Below are 22,326 nucleotides of genomic sequence, written 5' to 3'. Positions count from 1 at the left end.
TTTTCACACAGCTCAATGGGAGCAGAAAATACATTATGTGTGCTCAAGTCATCTGCACCATGGCCCTCTGTGTTACTAGTGTGTTTGAAATTTTGTGCATCAGTAAGAATTTCAGTGACTCACTAGGCTTTATGAACCAATATATGTAGGAGTGGGTTACCCAGCAACCACTCCATGGCTTTAAGATGAGAAGGTAGGGGAAGTGAGGAAGTCACACTTACCTGTCTGCTGCCTGCCTTCCTTCTCCCACAGCCATGCTCTTGGCTGGGGAGAAAGGGTGGATGTAGAGCCTCCAAGAGCTGCAGTACTATTAAAAATCCATTGGGTTTCTTTCATAAACACATAGATGCTTTTCTAAATCCAGCAGAAATCTGACTCCCTGACCTGATCGTTAGACGTGTGGTCAGAATCCCAGCACATGAACTGGCGCTGCTTCTGGGAATTATGAGTCAGCCTTTCATGTTCTTCCTGGTGTTGAAGCAAGTCTCTGCAGAGGAGAAAGAGCAATCTGTCAGGTGAGCTCATCACTGCTATCGTCACTGTCTAAGCTCTGACTTCCCAAGAGACCATGCAATGTACGTGAAAGAGCCCTTTTCGAATTCCAGAAACATCACTGTCTTGTTATGTGACCTTGGACATGGTTACTTAAGTTCTCAGAGCCTCAGTTTTCTTGGTGAAAATGGAAGAGTTGTCACCGAAACTTAAACAGTTAATGTATGGGAAGTGTCATGCAGATCTAGAAAAGTGAAAATATTATTTTATAATACTGTGGACACAGTATAAAGCACATTAGATATTATTTATGCCCTTTACATTTTCAAAAGTTTTTGAGATATCTACAGTATAAGGAGAGGAGAAAGGAAAGACCTATCAAACAGTAGATGACTATTTGTTAGGTCACTATTCACTCAGCACTTACTGGTCAATATTCTGTGCAAGGTCTGTGGGTTACTGTGGTGATACGAGAATCTGTAAGATATATGGTGTGTCTTTAAAGAGTTTATAAATCTAGGAGGAAAGATTGAACATAGACACAAGCAATTCAGAAGAGAACATGTGCTCTGTGTAAATAAAATGTGCACATAAAGTAACTGCTATCGCACTTCAAAGCAGACTAATTCTGAGGAAGACTCACCGTAGAAGAAACGCAATCCAAGCCAGTTCCAACATGTGTTGAGTATCCATTATGAGGACTGCTCGGGTATTTGTATATTCAATAAGGACTCTCAGACAAAAGAAACTGCCTGAGTCAAGACAGGAAGGTAGAAATACATATGTAAGGTGCAGCAGGGAACAATAAGCTCACCTGGAAGCAGTGCCCTAATAAAGAAAGATAAACTTGAAATCATTTTGAAGAAGTGCATAACATCATGGATGCCCTTACATATAAATACAACATTTGGTCTTTTGTCCTGCAGATAGTGCAAGTAATGCAACCTATGGAAGCCCTTAAGAAGAAAAAATCTTTTTTTATTTTTATTTTTATTTTTTTTGAGATGGAGTCTCGCTCTGTCGCCAGGCTGGAGTGCAGTGGTGTGATCTCGACTCACTGGAGCCTCTGCCTCCTGGGTTCAATAAATTCTCCTGCCTCAGCCTCCCAAGTATCTGGGACTACAGGTGCATGCTCCCTTGTCCAGCTAATTTTTAGATTTTTAGTAGAGACAGGGTTTCACCATGGTGGCCAGGATGGTCTCGATCTCCTGACCTTGTGATCCACCTGCCTTGGTCTCCCAAAGTGCTGGGATTACAGGCATGAGCCACCGCGCCTGGCCTAAAAATCTTTCTTAAAAAATTATTTTTGTTCTGCTTGCGGATATATCATACATGGTCTTCTTCTCTGTTGAACTGAATTGGCTCTGATTCTGGGAAAGATTATGTAAGAATTCTTCATTTTTGATAATAGAATTTCAACTTTGTTATCAGCTATTCTAGAACCCGAAGCTTCTGGAAATTTATTTTATTTTATTTTATTTTTTTGAGATGAAGTCTTGCTCTGTCACCCAGGCTGAAGTGCAGTGGTGAGATCTTGGCTCACTGCAACCTCCGCCTCCCCGGTTCAAGTGATTCCCCTGACTCAGTCTCCCGAATAGCTGAGACTACAGGCACCAACCACCGTGCCCAGCTAATTTTTGTATTTTTAGTGGAGACAGGATTTCACCATGTTGGCCAGGCTGGTCTTGAACTCCTGACCTCAGGTGATCTGCCCACCTTGGCCTCGTAAAGTGTTGGGATTACAGGCATGAGCCACTGTGCCTGGCTTGGAAATTTCTTAAGGCATTAAAATACAGTGGTTGAAACTCCTGGCACCACCCTTTTGTATATTGGTACCAAAAGAGGGATTTAAACAATTGATAATTGGAAGAGTCTGTCTTAGAGATATGTTGTCTCCTTAATGTCCCTACTCACTAGAACTCAAACATTAACATTTGTATCAGTCAGGGTTTAGTGGAAAAAAGAAACCACACCAATTATTTTAAGAGAGAATTGATACAGGTAAATTTAGTTATATAGATATTGGAGGACTGACAGGGGAAAAAGGAACAAATACTCAGATAAAGTAATTGCAGAAAGCAGCTGCTACCAGTAGGCCTGTGGGGAAAGGTGAAAGGTTGGGGTTGTTGGAAACTACAAGCTTGGAGAAGGTGGAGCCTGGAATCCAGACGTCTGAGGTGAGGAAGTTGCCTGGATGGCACTGGTGCTTCAGAACGCAGAGGAGAATCCAGTGGAGCTGGAACCCAGATTTCAGAAGATACTCTGAGAGAGTGCCATGAACTGGGTTCTGGGAGATGGGGAAATAGTGGAAACTAGAACCAACTGCTACTAGAAAAAGCTAGAACTGCTGGGGTGAAGAACCACAGCCAGATGATACTGACAGGAATAGCAAGCAAACCGGAAGGAGTGCGTTCTCTAGCTCCCCCATTGGCAGAACCTAACCGGAAGCCAGGTGGCAAAATGACACTGGTGGTTACCCAAAACCGGCTTCAGCATCACAAGGCCAAATATGGAAGAGTGGGTTTGATCCTGAAAGAGTACTAATAACTAGCACTACAGACACACAATTCACCAGAATAACTTATTTACAATTGAGAATTTTGAAATCTATACCGGCGTTCTGATTTAGTAGTTTTAGAGAGGGACTTAGAAATCCTCACCTTTGAAAAACAGCCTTGAATGATTTGATGCAGGACATCTTCTAAACACCCTTTCAGAAATGCTGCTCTAGTCTGTCTAAGCTAAATCCCTGAATCAAGTTAGAACAAGGGTTGGTGATGTGCTCAACTCCACTAATTTAGGAGTTAAGCTCAATAATTAATTTTACTTTCTTAAGTTTTTTCATTAAAAAAATGTTTATATTAAGAGTGCCTCTGAGGTATCTTCAAAAACTGCAATTTAAAGATTTGTCCATTGTGGTATGCAACATCTCGCATTCACGTATAATGTTTATAATTCTAAAACATATAAAAAGAAAATGATTAAAATGAGATAATATATACAAGTTCATGTGAAAAGGTAGGTTTTTCACATGAACTTGTATGTTTTTTCTTGTCAGTCAAAAGAAAAGAAAAGAAATAACACTTTGCATTTCTCTTTTGCTTTGGCTGCAAGGAAGCTCAGAGTCGTTCAGTAGAATCTCATCCAAGGCTTCCGTTTGGATAATTTTATTTTTACATTTTTAAAAACTGTGAGTTGCTTCATCTTTTTTTCTTGAAACATATTGAGCAATAAATTCATATAGGAATTAAAATTATACTTATTTTTCAAAATGCTTTTACATATAATGCTGTGAAGTTCTCACTTATTAAACTCAGGGTATAATAAAGGCCCAAATTGATGTCCTCTTAGAAGAAATCCATCTATCTGCTGTGGCAGTTTTGAGAAGGTACTGGTCTTCAATATGAAATGATTTTTTTCCTACAAATATGTGTCATTAATATATCCTCCAGGACTCTTTACACTTTAGAAGCTAGATTAAAAGCCTATTGAGTGCTGGGCATGGGGGCTCATGTCTGTAATCCCAGCAATTTGGGAGGCCAAGGTAGGCAGATTATTTGAGGCCAGGAGTTTGAGACCTGGCCAAGATGGCAAAACTCCATCTCTACTCAAAACACAAAAATTAACTGGGTATGATAGTGCAGGGCTATAGTCCCAGCTACTTAGAAGGCTGAGGCATGGGGAGAATAACTTGAACCTGGGAGGCAGAGGTTGCAGTGAGCCAAGATGGTACCATTGCATTCCAGCCTGGGTGATAGAGCGATAGTATCTCCAAAAAAAAAAAAAAAAAGCCTGTTGATACAATTCTACCTTTTAAATATTTAATTTATTTCTACTGTTTGTATAGTCATATCTTAGAAACTTGAGAATGACAATAAAACATTATTATGCTGGGAATAGGCAATCTGTTAAAAATTCAGACACAGAATACTACAGGCCAGGGGTGTCCAATCTTTTGGCTTCTCTGGGCCCCAGTGAAAGAATTATCTGGGCCACACATGAAACACACTAATGCTAACAATAGCTGATGAGCTTTAAAAAATCGCAAAAAAAGTCTTATAATTTTAAGAGAGTTTATGAATTTGTGTTGGGCCATATTCAAAGTGTCCTGGGCCGCATGCATGGATAAGGTTGCTCTCGGCAAATAAAATGTCTTAGTTCTGAGTGAACTTATTGTAGATTGACATGGAACTGGTTTCATTTTTCTGCTATAACTTACTACCTTGCAGAATTTCTTTTACTTATTTATTTATTTATTTATTATTTATTTATTTATTTTCGAGGCAGAGTCTCACTCTGTTGCCCAAGCTGGAGTGCAGTAGCACGATCATGACTCACTGCAACCTCTGCCTCCCGGCTTCAAGCGATTTTTGTGCCTCAGCTTCCCGAGTAGCTGGGACTACAGGCATGCGCCATCAAGCCTGGCTAATTTTGGTGTTTTTCAGTAGAGATAGGGTTTTGCCATGTTGGCCAGGCTAGTCTCGAACTCCTGACCTGCCTACCTTCATTTATAGACATCACATTGTGTATGGTGCCTGAGAAAGTACATAATAGTGAAATAAATATCCTAGACACTTACTTTATAGTTGTTTTTGATGACTCTTAAGAGTGATTAAAAAAAAAATAAAAGAGTGATTAGGCCGGGTGCGATGGCTCATGCCTGTAATTTCAACATTTTGAGAGGCCGAGGAGGGCGGGTCACTTGAGGTCAGGAGTTTGAGACCAGCCTGGCCAAAAATGGTGAAACCCCATGTCTGCTAAAAATACAAAAATTAGATGGGCATGGTGGCACATGCCTGTAGTCCCAGCTACTCCAGAGGCTGAGGCAGGAGAATCGCTTGAACCTGGGAGGCAGAGTTTGCAGTTAGCTGAGATTGTGCCACTGCACTCCAGCTTGGTTGACAGAGTGAGACTCTGTCTCAAAAAAAAAAAAAAAAAAAGTGATTCAGTCTTATAAAGGGGATCATTTCACGACCTCAAAGTCTGAATCACTTTGTATGGGAATAAAAAGGAACCCATTGCACTGAATCTCCCATGGTGGAAAACAGTAATATGGTATCTCTCCTATTGTTGAAAGAATATCAGCTGTGAGTAAACATATGAACAATAGAAGTCCCCAGGTCCAGCTGGAAAAAAATGATAAAAGCTATGAGCAAATATATGTTTTCTGGCTGCTACGCTATCATGTTCTTTTGACTAATACAAATAATGTGATTTGGGGGAATATTCAACTCATAGACCCCTTTTCTACCTCAAAAGGAAAGTGCTTCTTATTGCTCTCTTTGCTTATCTAAAGCTTGTCATGGACACAGTCTTGGTGAGAGTGATAAAGAGCTCTGGCATTTGGTCTGTTTCACCAGAATTGTAACTAGGTTCCCCTGATGAGATCATCTGCTGCAGGGACTACTTATTTATTGTTTATCTTCTGTTTCACTAGAATGTTTTTAGCAGATACATGGAGATCTCATTTACATCATGAATATGGTTTCTGGACTTCTTATCTTTATAACAATGCAAATAATTTATCTAAGTTCAAATAAGTAACAGAAACAATAGTTAAAATTTGCCATATATTATAGCCCATAAAATGCTTTGGAGAAAAAGGAATATGACATTCCATAAAATCAGAAAACATAAATATAGAGTTTGGATAGGGAAATTCAAGAGCCCAATCTGGAAGACAAGGCTTCACCTATGTATCCACAAAAGTTTCTACCAATATAATCCAAGACATGAAACATTTTCTGGCAAAGCCTGTGGGAAAAAGCACTGGAGAGGGAGACAGATTACTTGGGTTCTAGTCTGGGCTCTGCCACTAAATGAGTGTGTGTCCTTGAACAGATCAGGACTCTATGAATTATTCCATTTGCAAAATAAGAGAATTAGATTAATACATTTTTATAAAATTCCCATTGTTCTAACAGTCTGTCCCTAGGTGTTCCATAAAATATACAAGTAGGTAAGTTAGAATTACCCGTTTGATTAAGACTAGCTTTTCAGATTGATGATTATTTCAGTTCATTTTGTATAAGGATACTGGAGAAGGCAACACAGGCCTAGGAGGGTCAGAAAGTGTAGGAGCTTAAGTCTATCTGTTAATGAGTTACTGTAGGGAAGGCAGACAAAGGGTAACGTATCTGTTTATTTTGCAATTTATACAGGTCAAGGGGACAGTTTCTAAAATATTTGCTATTTGTTTCCAAACTATGCTCCTTTAGGAAATGCATAATTTTGGTGGTTAATGGTAATACTGATAATGAAACTTAGTTATGGCATTTAGCCATCTGTCATTTACCCTCTTTACATGTGTTGTTTATGTATTTTCTGTTTTTACGTAATTAGCTCCTTTGGTGTATTCCTACATAGAAGGATACTGCCTCTTTCTAGCCTACCTGAGCTTCTGAAATAATTAGATTGGGGGAAAAAACACTGAATTGAAATCTGTCTGATTTGTAAACAATGATGTTGCTCACTTTATGCTAGAATATGACAAACCAGACATTATTTTCTGTATAACATTGAAAATTATTTGCTGTTTTTTTCTTTTCTTGCTCAGTTTTATTTTGATTTTTTTCTTTTATTCTACTTTAAGTTCTGGGATACATGTGCTGAGTGCTCAGGTTTGTTACATAGGTATACATGTGCCATGGTGGTTTGTTGCACCTATCAACCCCTCATCTAGGTTTTAAGCCCCGCATGCCTTAGCTGTTTGTCCTAATGCTCTCACTCCCCTTTTCCCCCACCCTATGACAGTCCCCAATATATGATGTTCACCTCCCTGTGTCCATGTGCTCTCTTTGTTCAACTTCCCCTTATGAGGGAGACCGTGCGGTGTTTGGTTTCCTATTTCTGTGTTAGTTTGCTGAGGATGATGGTTTCTAGCTTCATCCATGTCCCTGCAAAAGACATGAGCTCATTTTTTTTTTTTATGGCTGCGTAGTATTCAATGTGTATATAAACTGATTGTTCATGTAGTACACTCCCTATAGCACATGGTCTAATTAAATGATCTCTTTACCACCTGCTTACAAGGCAAAAAATTAAAAAGAATAGTAACTCTGACACTGATCATATCGACACTGAAATAATAAACATAAACCACAGGTTTATAAGGTGAACAATTGTGCCAAAATCTTTTTTTCAGATATCTATTTTCAATTTCATTTTATTTATTTATTTATTTATTTATTTATTTAAGACAGTCCCACTCTGTCATCCAGGCTGGAGTGAACTGGCGCAATCTTGGCTCACTGCAACCTCTGTCTGCCTCCCTGGTTCAAGTGATTCTCCTACCTCAGCCTCCCGAGTAGCTGGGATTACAGGCACATGCCATCATGCCTGGATAACTTTTGTATTTTTGATAGAGATGGGGTTTTGCCACATTGGCCAGTCTGGTCTTGAACTCCTGGCTTCAAGTGATCCACCTGCCTAAGCCTCCCAAAGTGCTAGGATTACAGGCCTGGGTCACCGCCCCACCCTATTTTCATTTTTAGTGTTTTACTATTTTTCCTATTGCTTAGCAATGTTAACTGATAAATCTCCTGAAGGCCAAGGACAATGTATCACAACATTTAAAGATAAGAATCACATAAATGTCTAATGGGAAAATATTCCCAATTGTAGAATCAAGGAAGACTGAAGATAAAAAAGAATACATACAGAGGAGAGAAAAACATCAATGTAATAGCAGTGTATAATATGCAAGAGATCCAGTGGTTAGTTTTTGTTTGATAATTATGTTCTTGCAAATTTATGTGTAGTTTTAAAATATGTTGGATTCAGACATTGAGGCTCCTCGAAAGATTATAGGTAGATGATACATTAAATCAGTCTACAGGTTTACACAGTTACAGGGTAGAAATTATTGTCTACTGAATTTTACTTTGTTGAATGTCTATTTCAAGTCCATTTGTCAAAATAAATTATGGGAGCAAATGTCTTCAATCTGAACAGAATGATTTTTATTCTTAAATTGATGATTGAATTTCAGGAGCTAAAAATCTATATTGCTTTCTAATTTTCTCATTGGTTTATTTGCAAGTCAAGTGTGATAGTAGGAAGTTAACTATAGTTTTAACATTGAGTTAGAACTGTCATGCATGAATTGCTTAATACCTTTCCTGGATTTTAGTAGACTGACCTGTATTTCATTTTCATGTCCTACTTTTTAATTCAATTGAGTCACATAATGGGCTGTAATTGAGTCACAAAGCAGGAAATAAGCTTGTGCCAAGTATATGGGACAAACTTGGCATATGTGGTGTCTTTACTCTTGTTAGTGGAAAGTCAGTTCTGGTAAATCAATCAGTCAGTTTATCATTAGTATTTCCCTCACCTGGTAAGACAGGATGCAGTGCAGTTTCACATCCCTTACCTGCAATTATGAAATCCAAAAAGCTATGAAAAGAGGAAGTGTTTTCAAAATTCAAAACCTGACCTGACTTGACCTGAACTTGTTTAGCACTGAAACTGTACTGAACTGATATGCACCTTTTGTAGTCTTTTTTTTTTTTTGAAATAGAGTTTCACTCGTTACCCAGGCTGGAGTGCGATGGTGCGATCTCGGCTCACCGCAACCTCCGCCTCCCAGGTTCCAGTGATTCTCCCGCCACAGTCTTCCGAGTAGCTGGGATTACAGGCACCCGCCATCATGCCCAGCTAATTTTTGTATTTTAGTAGAGATGGAGTTTCACCATGTTGGCCAGGCTGGTCTTGAACTCCTGACCTCAGGTGATCTGCCTGCCTTGGGCTCCCAAAGTGTTGGGATCACAGGTGTGCGTCACTGTGCCCGGCCTATAGTCTTTATTTATCTCACCTAGTGTGAATATGCACATGCTTTACTATAGAAATATTAATATGGTTAAGAGGGTGCTGCCCAGATCCTGCTGAAAGTATAATATATGGCATACGTATCCTGCTTTTTTTCTAAAATCTGAAAGATACTGACTTCCAAAACAGTCTTCAAGAGTACCTTTTCTTTGAATATAAATCTCCTAATGTGCATTTTTCAATACTGCGTCATTTTCTATCTTTCCGGCAACTTCCTAGGTGCATTTATGATTATTGCATTGTTATTGCAAGTGTTACAGGCAAAATCCTGCTTTTGTCCTCTCTGTTGTTAGTACACTATGAAGGCTGAATGGCTTGCTGGAAACAACCTTAGCTGTAAAGAGACCCAGAGTTAAATCCCGGTTGGACTGGTCGTAAGCTGTGTGACCTTGGACAACCTATTTAACATCTCTGAGCATTACATTTCTTTTTCTGTAAAATACTGACTGATACCTACATTGTCCCCACCCTCTTTTTCAGTTTCAACCTCAGAAAAGGAATTCTGGTTAGGTGGACTATGGTTGTTATCCTTTACCTCATTGCTAGTCCTTTCTTTGTCCTGGGGATGTCCAAAATACTAATTTTTTAGTTAACTAATTATAAAACTTATTCTTGCCTTTCCTGTCAGGACCTCAAGATACCTGAGCTGTTAGTTTAGGTACAAGTAACAAGAAAAGTAAATACAAACAAGAGAATTGATGTTATGCTTATCAGGGAAAGCAAAATAGCAATCTAAGATGTGCTCTGGCAGCAATAAAGTTATGGAAAAGATGACAAAATATTTTCCAGAGTAAAGGGATACTCTAGAAACCTCCTGAGATTTTTTTTTTTTTTTTTTTTTTGAGACGGAGTCTTGCTCTGTTGCTCAGGCTGGAGTGCAATATGGTACGATCTTGGCTCACTGCAACCTTCGCCTCTCGGGTTCAAGCAATTCTCCTGCCTCAGCTTCCCAAGTAGCTGGGATTACAGGCACCTGCCACCACACCCGGATAATTTTTGTATTTTTAGTAGAGATGGGGTTTCACTATGCTGGCCAGGCTGGTCTCGAACTCCTGACCTCAGGCTATCCACCTGCCTCGGCCTCTCAAAGTGTTGGGATTACAGACGTGAGCTACCGTGCTTGGCCGTACTGAGATTTTATAAGTGTCAATGGATTCTTTTAAAAACTATTGGGTTGCACTAGTAGATAACTTTTTCTGACATGATTTTGGACATAATCTGTGTTTGGAGGTAGAGGAAGGCTGCTCCTTAATTTTTAATTCTCCATCAAGGTCTGTGATACATATTGTGGAATTATAGATCATTCTTGACAATTTCTGATATAAAAGTCATATATATATGTGTGTGTATGTGATTGTGTGTGTGCGTGTGTGTGTGTGTGTGTTGGTAGATAGTGATGGTCCTTGTTTTGAGTTTTTAGAGTGTATTTCCCTTTACAAAATTGTTTCTTTTGATCATAGTGCTATTGTTGTTAATTGAAGTTATCATCAGGAGATCTTTCGCCATTTAAATGGTTTCACTTTACAGGACATCATGTGTGCATACCTTTGTTTTCCATTTTAAATTTCTTTTTAAAATTCAGAGTCCTTCAGACTAAGAACATTAGGCAACACTTGGTGTAAGAAAATATGTGATTACTATGGGGATTAGGAGCTATTCCAGGTCTGTTTGACCTCTTTTCTTTATTGCAGGTGATTTGTTCTAATACATCAAAAATTGCTTCTCAGGAGAGACTCTATTCTTTGGTAGGTACCTTTAAAGTTCTTTAATGCCACTGGTCTGAAAGGTAAGACTTTCCAGATATATTTTATTTTTCTGAATATTTAGATCATAATATAATCTTTGTTTAATAATAATGTAATAGTAATAATAAGCATAATGTATTGCACACTTACTATGTAGCTAGCACATGGTCTCATTTAATTATTAAAACCTTTCTTTGTGGTAGTATTATTAATTAGAATTAGGTTTGACAGAGAGAGAAATAAATATCCCAAAACAACGGCTTCAGTCAATGGTTTATTTTTCTTTCCTGTTCAAGAAATTCAGAAGAGTCAGTTCCGGGTTGATATGATATGGTGGCAGAGACTCAATCTCTTTCTGTCTAATACCTCTGGCACGTATAGCTTCCAATTCCAAGGTTACCTCATCCACAGAGGAGACTGTTGGAGTTTCTGCCACCATGTCCATATTCTAGCTGTAGGAAGAAGGAAGGGGAAATCCTACCCATTTCTTTAAGGGCACTTCCCAGAAGTAGCACATGCCATTGCCACATATATACCAAAACTCAGATGGCCACACCTAGTTGTAAAAGAGACTTTTTTCCCACTCACCTGTGTGTCCTGCTAAGAATTAAGATTCTGTAGCTTTGGAAGAGAATGAGTATTAAGAGACAGCCAGCAGTATGCCAAGTCTGAGTGCTCTCATGCCCAACTTACAAATGGAAAAATTGAATCATAAGAAGTAAATGGACTTACTAAGAGCTCACAGCTGGTAGAGTCAAGATTCAAAGCTAGGTCATTCAAACATCAGAGTTCTCAAGCACTACTTTGAAGTGCTTCTACCGTAAAACAGTTGTTTGACTTTATTCATCTCTTCTGCTAAATTAGTCTAAAGAAAACATTTCTGGACTAAGTTGCTAGGTCAATCTATTGAAACAATGAAATCCTTTATTTTACCAAGCATTCTTGGCAAAGGGCACAGTACTGGTATCAACTTGTGCAATGAAGCCTTTACTTTTGCTGACCTTTTGGATAGGTGGATTCACAGAATTTAGTGACAAGTTTAGAAAATTGCCTGGTGTACAGATTAAAGTCTTATTTTCAATCTTCTACTTGTTTAGGGTTGCAACAGGTTTTAACTTCATTAAAATATGCTTTGCTGTTTTATTGATGGTGTAGATTTTCAACAAGGTAATAAAGGGACAAAGTTTTCAATAGAGCCAATAAGAATAAATAAAAAGGAATGATTTACTGTAGGAAAAATCACAGTATATCATGATTATTTTTCTACCAAAAATTTTCAAGGTAAATGATAGCACATCTTGGAACAAATCAGACTATGTTACTTCTAAGTTATTTGGACAGTATTACATTTAGATGATTAACCTGTGATTCTTCAATATCTTACTTGTGTAGAAATCTAAATCATATAACACGAACTAGGCCTCCCTTCCTTTCCCTTTCCTTCCTTCCTTATATTTCACAAAGCTTAATTTGTAATTCTTTTCCTTAGGTTCATTTTTGTTTAGATTGTTCTCTCTTCCTAGCTCACAAGGGTTTTTAATCATTCTCATGCCTGACCAGCTCTTTGCTTTCTAGCACCAAGGGAGAAAATGAGAATATGAATGAATAAATCAATAAAAAAGTAAATACCATGCTTTATACATGTCAACTCAAGATTGCTATGTTGCTCACAATTTTCAACATTTTAAATAACTTCTGTAAATTTATCAATACTTTTTGGAGGCCGGGCGGGGTGGCTCACACCTGTAATCTCCGCACTTTGGGAGGCTGAGGCGGGCAGATCACCTGAGGTCAGATTGAGATCAACATGGTGAAACTCTATCTCTACTAACAATACAAAATTAGTCGGACATGGTGGCAGGTGCCTGTAATCCCAGCTACTTGGGAAGCTGAGGCAGGAGAATTGCTTGAGCCTGGGAGGCGGAGGTTGCAGTGAGCTGAGATCTCGCCATTGCACACTAGCCTGGGGGACAGAGCGAAACTCTGTCTCCAAAAAAAAAAAAAAAAACTTTTTAGAAAGGTGATTAAGATAAATGATATATATATCAGTTGCTCAAGCCAGGCATGGTGATGCTTGCCTGTAGTCCCAGCTACTTGGGAGACTGAGGCAGGAGGATGGTTTGAGGCCAGGAGTTCAAGGTTGCAGTAAGCTATGATCATGCTACTCTACTCCAGCCTTGGTGACAGAGTAATACCCTGTCTCAAAAAACAAACAAGCAAGGCTGGGCACAGTGGCTCATGCCGGTAATCCTAGCACTCTGGGAGGTCAAGGCAGGAGGAATCCTTTCATTCAGGAGTTTGAGACAAGCCTGGACAACATGTTGAGACCCTATCACTACTTAAAATTGAAAAAAAAAATTAACTTGGTGTGGTGACTCTTGCCTGGGGTCCCAACTACTAGGAAGGCTGAAGTGGGAGGTTCACTAGAGCCCAGGAGATTGAGGCTGCAGTGAGCTGTGATTGCACCACTGTACTCTAGGCGACTGAGCAAGACCCTGCCTCCAAACAAACAAACAGAAGGCAGTTGTTCAACAGAAGTTCTTCACTTAACAAACCACAACAACACTGGGGACATAGAGTGGTTAATGACAAGGTTTAATGATTTGAGAGTTTGCTTAGAAGTCAATAGACATTTTCATTGCTGTGACAACTTACAGAAAAGTCACTTTCAAGTGAAAAAATGTATGATAAAACATCAAAGGGGGGCAGGTGCGGTGGCTCACGACTGTAATTCCAGCACTTTGGGAGGCCGAGGTGGGCTGATCACTTGAGGCTGGGAGTTCGAGACCGGCCTGACCAACATGGTGAAACCCCATCTCTACTAAAAATACAAAAACTAACTGGGCATGGTGGTGCATGCCTGTAATCCCAGCTACTCAGGGATCTGAGGCAGGAGGATCTCTTGAACCCGGGAGGCAGAGGTTGCAGTGAGAAGAGATTGTGCCACTGCACTCCAGCCTGGGTGACCAAGTGAGACTGTGTCTCAAAAAAAAAAAAAAAAAAAAAAAAAAAAAAGAAAAAGTCAAAGGGAAAGGGAACAGTGATCACAGAACAGATCAAAGGTCAGAGCACAGCAGAGATTTCTACTTATTTGTAGTGTGCCTTTGGTTCTTTTGGTTCTTTGCAAACATTGAGCAAGAACAGGACCAGGGACCAAATGATGTGGGGAGAAGAACACAGATGATTAGTCTTTAACAGATTTTTCACTAATTATTTTATTCACTAATTATTTTATATTATTCATTTGTATTTATACAAGTAATATCTTAATACATATTCCTTATGAAAAATTCTAAAGCCCCATTGGAATAAAGGCAAAATGTCCATTTTTCAGTGGTCTTTTTTTTTGAGACAAAGTCTCGCTCTGTCGCCCAGGCTGGAGTGCAATGGTGGGATCTCGGATCACTGAAACCTCCACTTCCCGGGTTTGAGCAATTCTCACCATCACCTCCGAGGGCAGCTGGGATTACAGGCACTACCACCACCCAACAATTTTGTATTTTAGTAGAAGATAGTTCCTATCTTAATCAGGCTGGTCATAGTCCCTGACCTCAGGTGATCACCTGCCTCGACACTCCCCAATGCTGGGATCCCAGTGTGTCCACCACACTCAGCAAATTGCTTTTCTAGTTGAATGTGCAAAAGCAACATTAAGAACCACTCTGCTTGGTGTGATGGCTCATGTAATCCCAGCACTTTGGGAGGCCAGTGGTGGATCACAAAGGTCAGCAGATCCCGAGACCACAGTGAAACCCGTCTCTACTAAAAATACAAAAAAAATTAGCAGTGGCATGTAGTCCAGCTACTCAGGAGGCTGAGGCAGGAGGTGTGAACCGGAGGCCGGGCTTGCAGTGAGCGAGGATCGGCCCACTGCACTCCAACCTGGGCGACAAGCTGATGAGACTCCGTCTCAAAAAAAAAAAAAAGAACCACTACAACTGCCTCATACATAATTTTAAAACTAGAGTATGAAAAGTACTCCTAATTTATTATTACCTTCCTATGAAGTGGCCAGAGAATTAATTCCAGGAAGAGGGGACAATGGAAAACATTGTAATTGGGTAACCATTATCCACGTATCTCCCCTTATTGAAAAAAAAAATCCCCATTTTATCTGGGGCAGCAGTGTGTGCAGCTCCATAACACTTTGTTGGATAATTACTTTCCCAGATTCCTTTGCTTTTGAGGAGACCAGTGTGGCACACAATCCTGCCAATGAGACTTCATGGTAATCTGCATAGGAGGCTTCTGGGGGTTTTTAAATCTTTGCAAAAGGGATGAGAATAAGAAAAAAGTGTCCTTTTCCATTTCTTTCTGGTTTGAAAGTAGATGAGGTATTTAGAGCTATGGCAGCTATGGAACAATGAGGTGAAAAGAATAAAGACAAAAGTCAGCATGCTAAGGATACAGAGGAGAAAGAACTTGAACCCTTGGTTATATTTCAGAGGAGCTGGACTAGGGATTGCCTCCCTCTAAATTTCTCTAGGTAAACGCCAAATGTCCGTATGGTTTGGCTACTTTTAATTTCCTATTCTGTCAGTTGCTGCCGAAAGCGTTCCCAATACAAATACATATCTGTCTTGTTCTCTGTTTTAGTACTGAGAACTGTGCCCAACGTGTAGTAAGTGGTCAAATAATGTTTGCTGAAAGAATAGAGTGAGTGGATTTTAGATCAGATTCTAAGCATCATACCGGAACTTGTGGGTAGTAAAGTTGTTCTATTTATTTTACATTGAATTTTTAGTTTGAATATAATTTCCTTGAAACTATTTACTTTACACTGCTTTTTTCACACTAACAAAATCTCAGATTTGTTTATCCTTCCACATGTTATCTGAGGGAAGATAGACCCCTTTGCAGTCTCAGAAAAGCCTATCTTAATTGGTCTAGGCTAATCATGATAGTCTCATACCCTTTGCACAACGAATGACTTATGCCTGGGAATGAGAGGCAACTGTGGCCAATGGGGCTAATTCTGTGGGGACTTAGGAAGAATATTCCCCATCAAATAGAAAGTGCTACATGGAAGATAATGATTCTAGGTCTTCACGTGATGTCAAGATATGCAGCAGCCACTTTGCAGCAATGAAGGATAAGGCTTGAGGACTAAGCCACCATGCAAAGAATGAGAGCATGAGGCTGGCGCCATGGCTTATGCCTGTAATCCCAGCACTTTGGGAGGCCAAGGCAGATGGATCACTTAAGGTCAGGAGTTCCAGACCAGCCTGGTCAACATGGCGAAACCCTATAAAAATACAAAAATTAGCTGGGAGCTCTGGTGCATGCCTGTAATCCCAGTTACTCAGGAGGCTGAGGCAGGAGATCGCATGAACCCGGGAGGCGGAGGTTGCAGTGAGCCAAGATCACACTACAGCACTCCAGCCTGGGCAACAGAGTAAGATTTTGTCTCAAAAATAAAAGAAAAAAGAAAAAGAAAAAGAAAAAAAAGAGCATGGAGCAGGGAAAGAACTTGAGTCCTTAATGATGACTGAGCCAATCCAGGAGCAGAACTACCTCCAGACTTCTTGCCATATAATAAAATAGGTATCCTTACAGTTTCATCACTTTTAATTTTTTCAATCTGCATCTGCTTGCTAGGGAATTATTATTTTTTTAATTACTTGCAGCCAAGAACATCATAAATAGTATGTGGACTTAAACTGTCTTTCAAGTGTGTACACATAAGTAGTAACAAATCCCAATGTGTATTTTTCATCATCTTCAGATTTGGAGAGTCATTATCTCAGTAAGAAGCATTAGAAAAATTACATAGTAAAAATATTTTCCAATTTTGATTCTGACGGATAATTCAAAACCGTAGAATAATAAGCTCTGTTTCAGAAAAAATTTTAATACTTTAGATTTGGGGGTCTATAATCTGAAACATCTAGGTAAACTACAAACTGGCAAAATTTAAAACATGCCCAGATAATGATTTCAAATTCTCAAAGCTACTTTTTAAGAATTCACTTGAGGCTGGGTGCGGTGGCTCACGCCTGTAATCCCAGCATGTTGAGGGCCAAGGCGGGTGGATCACCTGAGATCAGGAGTTCAAGACCACCCTGACCAACATGGTGAAACTCCGTCTCTACTAAAAGTACGAAAATTAACTGGGTGTAATCCCAGCTACTCAGGAGGCTGAGGCAGAAGAATCGCTTGAACCCAGGAGATGGAGGTTTCAGTGAGCTGAGATTGCACCACTGCACTTCAGCCTGGGCTACAAGAGTAAAATTCCATATCAAAAAAAAAAAAAAAAATGCTATTTGCTTGCATAAACTTGACCTGGAGTAGTGATCAGGATTTCTAGGGCTTCCTTTGGGCTCATCCTATAGATATAGCATGTTGTAGGAAGGGGTGGGAATGTAGAACCAGGCACTTGTGTTAATTGTCCCTGATTGTTTCTCTTAGATTAATAGGTGCCATGAGCACAGCACCACTGATTTCCTTATTCTACTGAGCACATTTTATTGCCATCATTAGCTTATCTGTCTAGCTGTTCCTCTAAATAATTTGCATCTTGACCTGGTGTGGTGGCTCATGCCTGTAATCCCAGCACTTTGGGAGGCCGAGGTGGGATGATCACCTGAGGTTGAGTTCAGGACCAGCCCTGGTCAACATAGAGAAACCTTGTCTCTACTAAAAATACAAAAATTAGCCAGGCATGGTGACATGCACCTATAGTCCCAGCTACTCAGGAGGCTGAGGCAGGAGAATCACTTGAACCCAGGAGGCAGAGGTTACAGTGAGCCAAGATTGTGTCACTGCACTCCAGCCTGGGTGACAGAGTGAGACTCTGTCTCAAAAAGTGCAGCTTCTTGAAGGAAGAGAACATGTTTTGCTTATTTCTATATTCCTGACAATGAAGATGGTACCTGGCACATAGTAGGTACTGAATGAAAGTGGGAGGAGATTTTCTCTGGGGAAGCAGAATAAGGGGAAAATCTAAATATTGAATATTGAAGAGTTATGACTTGAAGTGTTTAAAAAACTAAAAAAAAAAAAAAAGTAGTCAAATCATAGAAAGATTAAGTGGTAACTAGAACTTACGAGGGTTAACTTAACTTTTACGATTTTTTTTCCTTCTCCCTGGGAAAGCACCTTTGGGATCATGTGGTGTTTGTGAAATCGCTTGGGTCTACATGGCACAGAGTGGGGCTAAAGTGCAGATGAGGTGGAACTAAGAAAGAGCCTGTCCAAACAAGCATGATTTAGAGCAGTTGCCTCATATACTGGAGCACTTTTTTAGTAGTGAAGGTGGCAGCGACATACTTTATGGCAGTCACAAGCTGCCTTTAGTATGTTAAATGAATGAATACAGGCAGCTCTTCTGGAACCTCAAGGATTTGTTGTTGTTTCTTTCTCTCTTTTAAAAATTCAAAAATAAACTTACAACAACATTAATTTTAACCCAAGCTTTATTAGATGGTTACATTTACAAATTTACAGTTCATTTGTGATAGTCCTTAATTATAATGATCACGTACTCCTATTTTGAAAAGTGAGTGAAACTTTCTCTAAAGAGCAGGGCTTTCTGTTCTACCTCCATACAAGGCACTATCAGTGTGGGAGGAAGGGCAAAACACTGGGCTAAACCTGGCCCCATCCCAGGTCTGTGAGTAACCCGGGGCCTTGGCCAAGTCAGCTAGCCTATCTACTGTTTAGTTTCTGCATTTGTATAACAGAGGCATGTGTGAAGACGATCTCTTATGATTTCCCCTAGCTCTAAAATTGTACTGTGATAGCATATTAAACGCCTGTGTTTATAGGAACTGAAACTGGTTAAGGGTTAATATTTACTCTGTAAGCTAGGTTTATCACTTCATCCTTTATAATGAAATTTTCACCTTACACATTATTATATCATACATTTAAGAAACCACGGCAGCTATATAAAATAATACAAAAACTAAAAGGTATAATTAATATTTGATATATTTATTTTAATATCGATTTCTACAAATATACAACATGCACACACCTAATTGGGATTATACTGCATAGACAGCTTTGTATCCTTGATTTCACTGAATTTGGTATTGTGAGCATTTCCCCATCTTATTAAAAAAATCCTTAAAAAATAGTATTTTTGGTCAGGCTTGGTGGCTCAGGCCTGTAATCTCAGCACTTTGAGAGGTCAAGGCATGCGGATCACCTGAGGTCAGGAGTTTGAGACCAGCCTAGCCAACATGGTGAAACCCTGTCTCTACTAAAACTACAAAAATTAGCTGGACGTGGTGGTGTGTGCCTGTAATTCCAGCTACTCAGAAGGCTGAACCTCAAGAATTGCTTGAACCTAGGAGGTGGAGGTTGCAGTGAGCTGAGATCTTGCCACTGTACTCCAGCCTGGGCAATACAGCGAGACTCTGCCTCAAAAAAAAGAAAAATTTGTTTCCTTTATTATAAAATTTTATATTGTTAGATATAGTACGAATACATAAACTATACAAATAATTATTATAAGGTGAACATCTATAACTATGACCTCACTCAGTCACCCCAGAAATACTCTTTTTTTTTTTTTTTTTTTGAGACAGAGTTTCGCTCTTGTTACCCAGGCTGGAGTGCAATGGCCCGATCTCAGCTCACTACAACCTCCACCTCCCGAGTTCAAGCAATTCTTCTGCCTCAGCCTCCTGAGTAGCTGGGATTACAGGCATGTGCCACCACGCCTGCCTACTTTTTTTGTATTGTTAGTAGAGACAGGGTTTCGCCATGTTGGTCAGGCTGGTCTCGAACTCCTAACCTCAAGTGATCCACCTGCCTTGGCCTCCCAAAGTGCTGGGATTACAGGTGTGAGCCACTGTGCCCGGCCAGAAATACTCTTATAACATAACCATCTCCCTCCCTACTGAAGTGAATTGCCCTAATGATTTTTAATCATTTATTTTTCTTTATAGTTTTGCTACACTGTGTGCATCCCTATATATTATCATTTAGTGTTTCCTAAGAGTACAATCTTTAATGTATGCTTATTATTCTACTATATATATATATACATTCATACAAGTACAACTTTTTAGATTACTTTATTTTTTGGTGGTTTTAAAAAATTTTATTTTTTGACTAGGTATCTATTTACATAATGCAAAATTTTAAATGTTTAAAAGGAAAGGCAATCAAAAGTCTTACTGCTACTTTGTCCTCCAGCCATCTGGCTATCTCCATAGCCAGTTTTTAGGAAGCTGTTTTTGAGGAAAATGAGCCTAAGAACGGTATTGATATTTTTTCAGCTTTAATGTCCTAAACTAACCTCCTAAGTAGGTACAAAAATGTAATTCTTAGAAAAGCATCCAAAAAGTTGATTTTTCTTTTATATGAAGTTGACATAATTTCTGGAGTAAGATATGTGATTTCACTCTTGAACTAGTTAAATGTGTACCATTGATTAGTTACTATGGATTGGTTGTGAAATAACCAAAGAAGGAAAATTAGGATCCAACTAGGTATAAATAGTGTGGTGGTATTTTACTTTGCTTAACTATGGAGCTGAGAGACCCAAGTTACTTTTTTTGTCTCTTGGGCATGATGGAAAACTCAACAGTTTCTTATGTTTTTGCTCTAGTAGATCAATAATGTCATGAAGATAACATGTTATACAAAAATGCATAATTCAGTTTGCATTAATGACAGAACTACCATTAACCTGTCTGAACAGTATACTATTTTTATGAATCAGGGTTCTTTGGCTGTAAGAAACAAAAACAAGCTCTGTTTAACCTAAATAAAGGGAATTTACTGGGAGAATTTGGGTACTCATTGTTTGGCAGAAAGGATGAAGAATCAGGCTTTGAAATGAACAGAGCCAATACCACTTACGAGGTCCAGGAACTGCTGATGACAAGAATGAGCTCATATGAAAACTGGCTTTGGATATTTTACTAGATTCTAATAGAAACTGTGTTCCTGATCATGGAACACCAGGTGACTATGCAACTAGATCTACTCACTAGGATATTACCAGATACAGTAAGTGGTAAGTTTGGATGAATGGATGTATTTATGATAGAAATGAAACATTTACATCCAACTTGACCATATTCAAAAGGCATGAATGAATTATATGCATATGTATCTCAAACTTTCAGGTCATCTGTCTCTGTTGCACCAATAACCCTCCCTTAACTCACATGTGGGCCTCATGAAGGGAGGGGAGTAAGTGACCCCCTCTTACTAAGTGATGGAATAAGAAATAACTTGGCCAGGTTACCCATGAATTCTCACAGTACATTAGCGATAGTGGAAAGTAAATTTCCACCACATTATAGCTCCACTCAAGGACAGAGGGACAGTTGTGAAAAGAAATCTTCTCTCCAGGCAGGCAGTGTTATTAGTCCAGACTTATGCCGCCTGCGATGATCTCTTAGAAGTCCCCCTAGCTAATCTTGACCTTAACCTATATACCGATGGAAGTTCATTTGTGGAGAATGGGATACGAAGGGCAGGTTATGCCATAGTTAGTGATGTAACCATACTTGAAAGTAAGCCTCTTCCCCCAGGAACCAGTACCCAGTTAGAACTAGCAGCACTTACCCGAGCTTTAGAACTGGGAAAGGGAAAAAGAATAAATGTGTATACAGATAGCAAGTACGCTTATCTAATCCTACATGCCTGTGCTGCAATATGGAAAGAAAGGGAGTTCCTAGCCTCTGGGGAGACCCCTATTAAATACCACAAGGAAATTATGGAGTTATTGCATGCGGTGCAAAAACCCAAGGAGATGGCAGTCTTACACTGCCAAAGTCATCAGAAAGGTGAAGGAGAAAAGGCAGAAGGAAACTGTCGGGCAGATGCTGAGGCCAAAATTGCTGCCAGGCGGAACCCTCCATTAGCAATACTTACGGAAGGACCCTTGGTATGGAACAACTCCCTCCAAGAGATTAAGCCCCAGTATTCCCTGACTGAAATAGAATGGGGACTTCCACGGGGGCATAGTGTTCTCCCCTTGGGGTGGTTTAATGACAGAAGAAGGAAAGAGAGAAAGAGACAGAAAGTCAGAGAGAGAGAGAGAGAGAGGAAGCAACAGAGAGACAAAGCAAAGAAGAAGTCAAAGAGAAAAAGAGATGGAAGTAGTAAAGAAAAAACAGTGTACCCTATTCCTTTAAAAGTCAGGGTAAAGTTCTGTCTACCCAGCCAAGGTGTATTCTTCTTATGTGGAACGTCAACCTGTATCTGCCTCCCCACTAACTGGACCGGCACCTGCACCTTAGTCTTTAACAGTGTCCCAGGAAATCAGACTGTATCAGTACCCCTCAAAGCTCAA

General features: G+C 39.5%; 1 protein-coding gene and 1 long non-coding RNA gene across 2 annotated transcripts in view; one reads left to right on the top strand and one right to left on the bottom strand.

Moving 5' to 3' along the window:
• PTP4A1 (protein tyrosine phosphatase 4A1) overlaps window positions 1–311 on the bottom strand; it is a 50,313-nt gene extending 50,002 nt beyond the window's left edge. The window contains exon 1 of the mRNA XM_009205431.4: window positions 222–311. The gene's annotated coding sequence lies outside the window, so the exon portion shown is untranslated. The remainder of the gene's footprint in view (window positions 1–221) is intronic.
• A 124-nt stretch (window positions 312–435) lies between these two features.
• The window catches only part of LOC116275299, an 82,609-nt gene continuing 60,718 nt past the window's right edge, over window positions 436–22,326 (top strand). The window contains exons 1-2 of the long non-coding RNA XR_004184311.1: window positions 436–515; window positions 11,013–11,066. This is a non-coding gene — a long non-coding RNA (uncharacterized LOC116275299). The remainder of the gene's footprint in view (window positions 516–11,012; window positions 11,067–22,326) is intronic.

The sequence above is a fragment of the Papio anubis genome, chromosome 6 (assembly GCF_008728515.1).
Source record: "Papio anubis isolate 15944 chromosome 6, Panubis1.0, whole genome shotgun sequence".
NCBI classification, from domain to species: Eukaryota; Metazoa; Chordata; class Mammalia; order Primates; family Cercopithecidae; genus Papio; species Papio anubis.
This window is presented reverse-complemented; position numbering and strand designations above follow the sequence as displayed.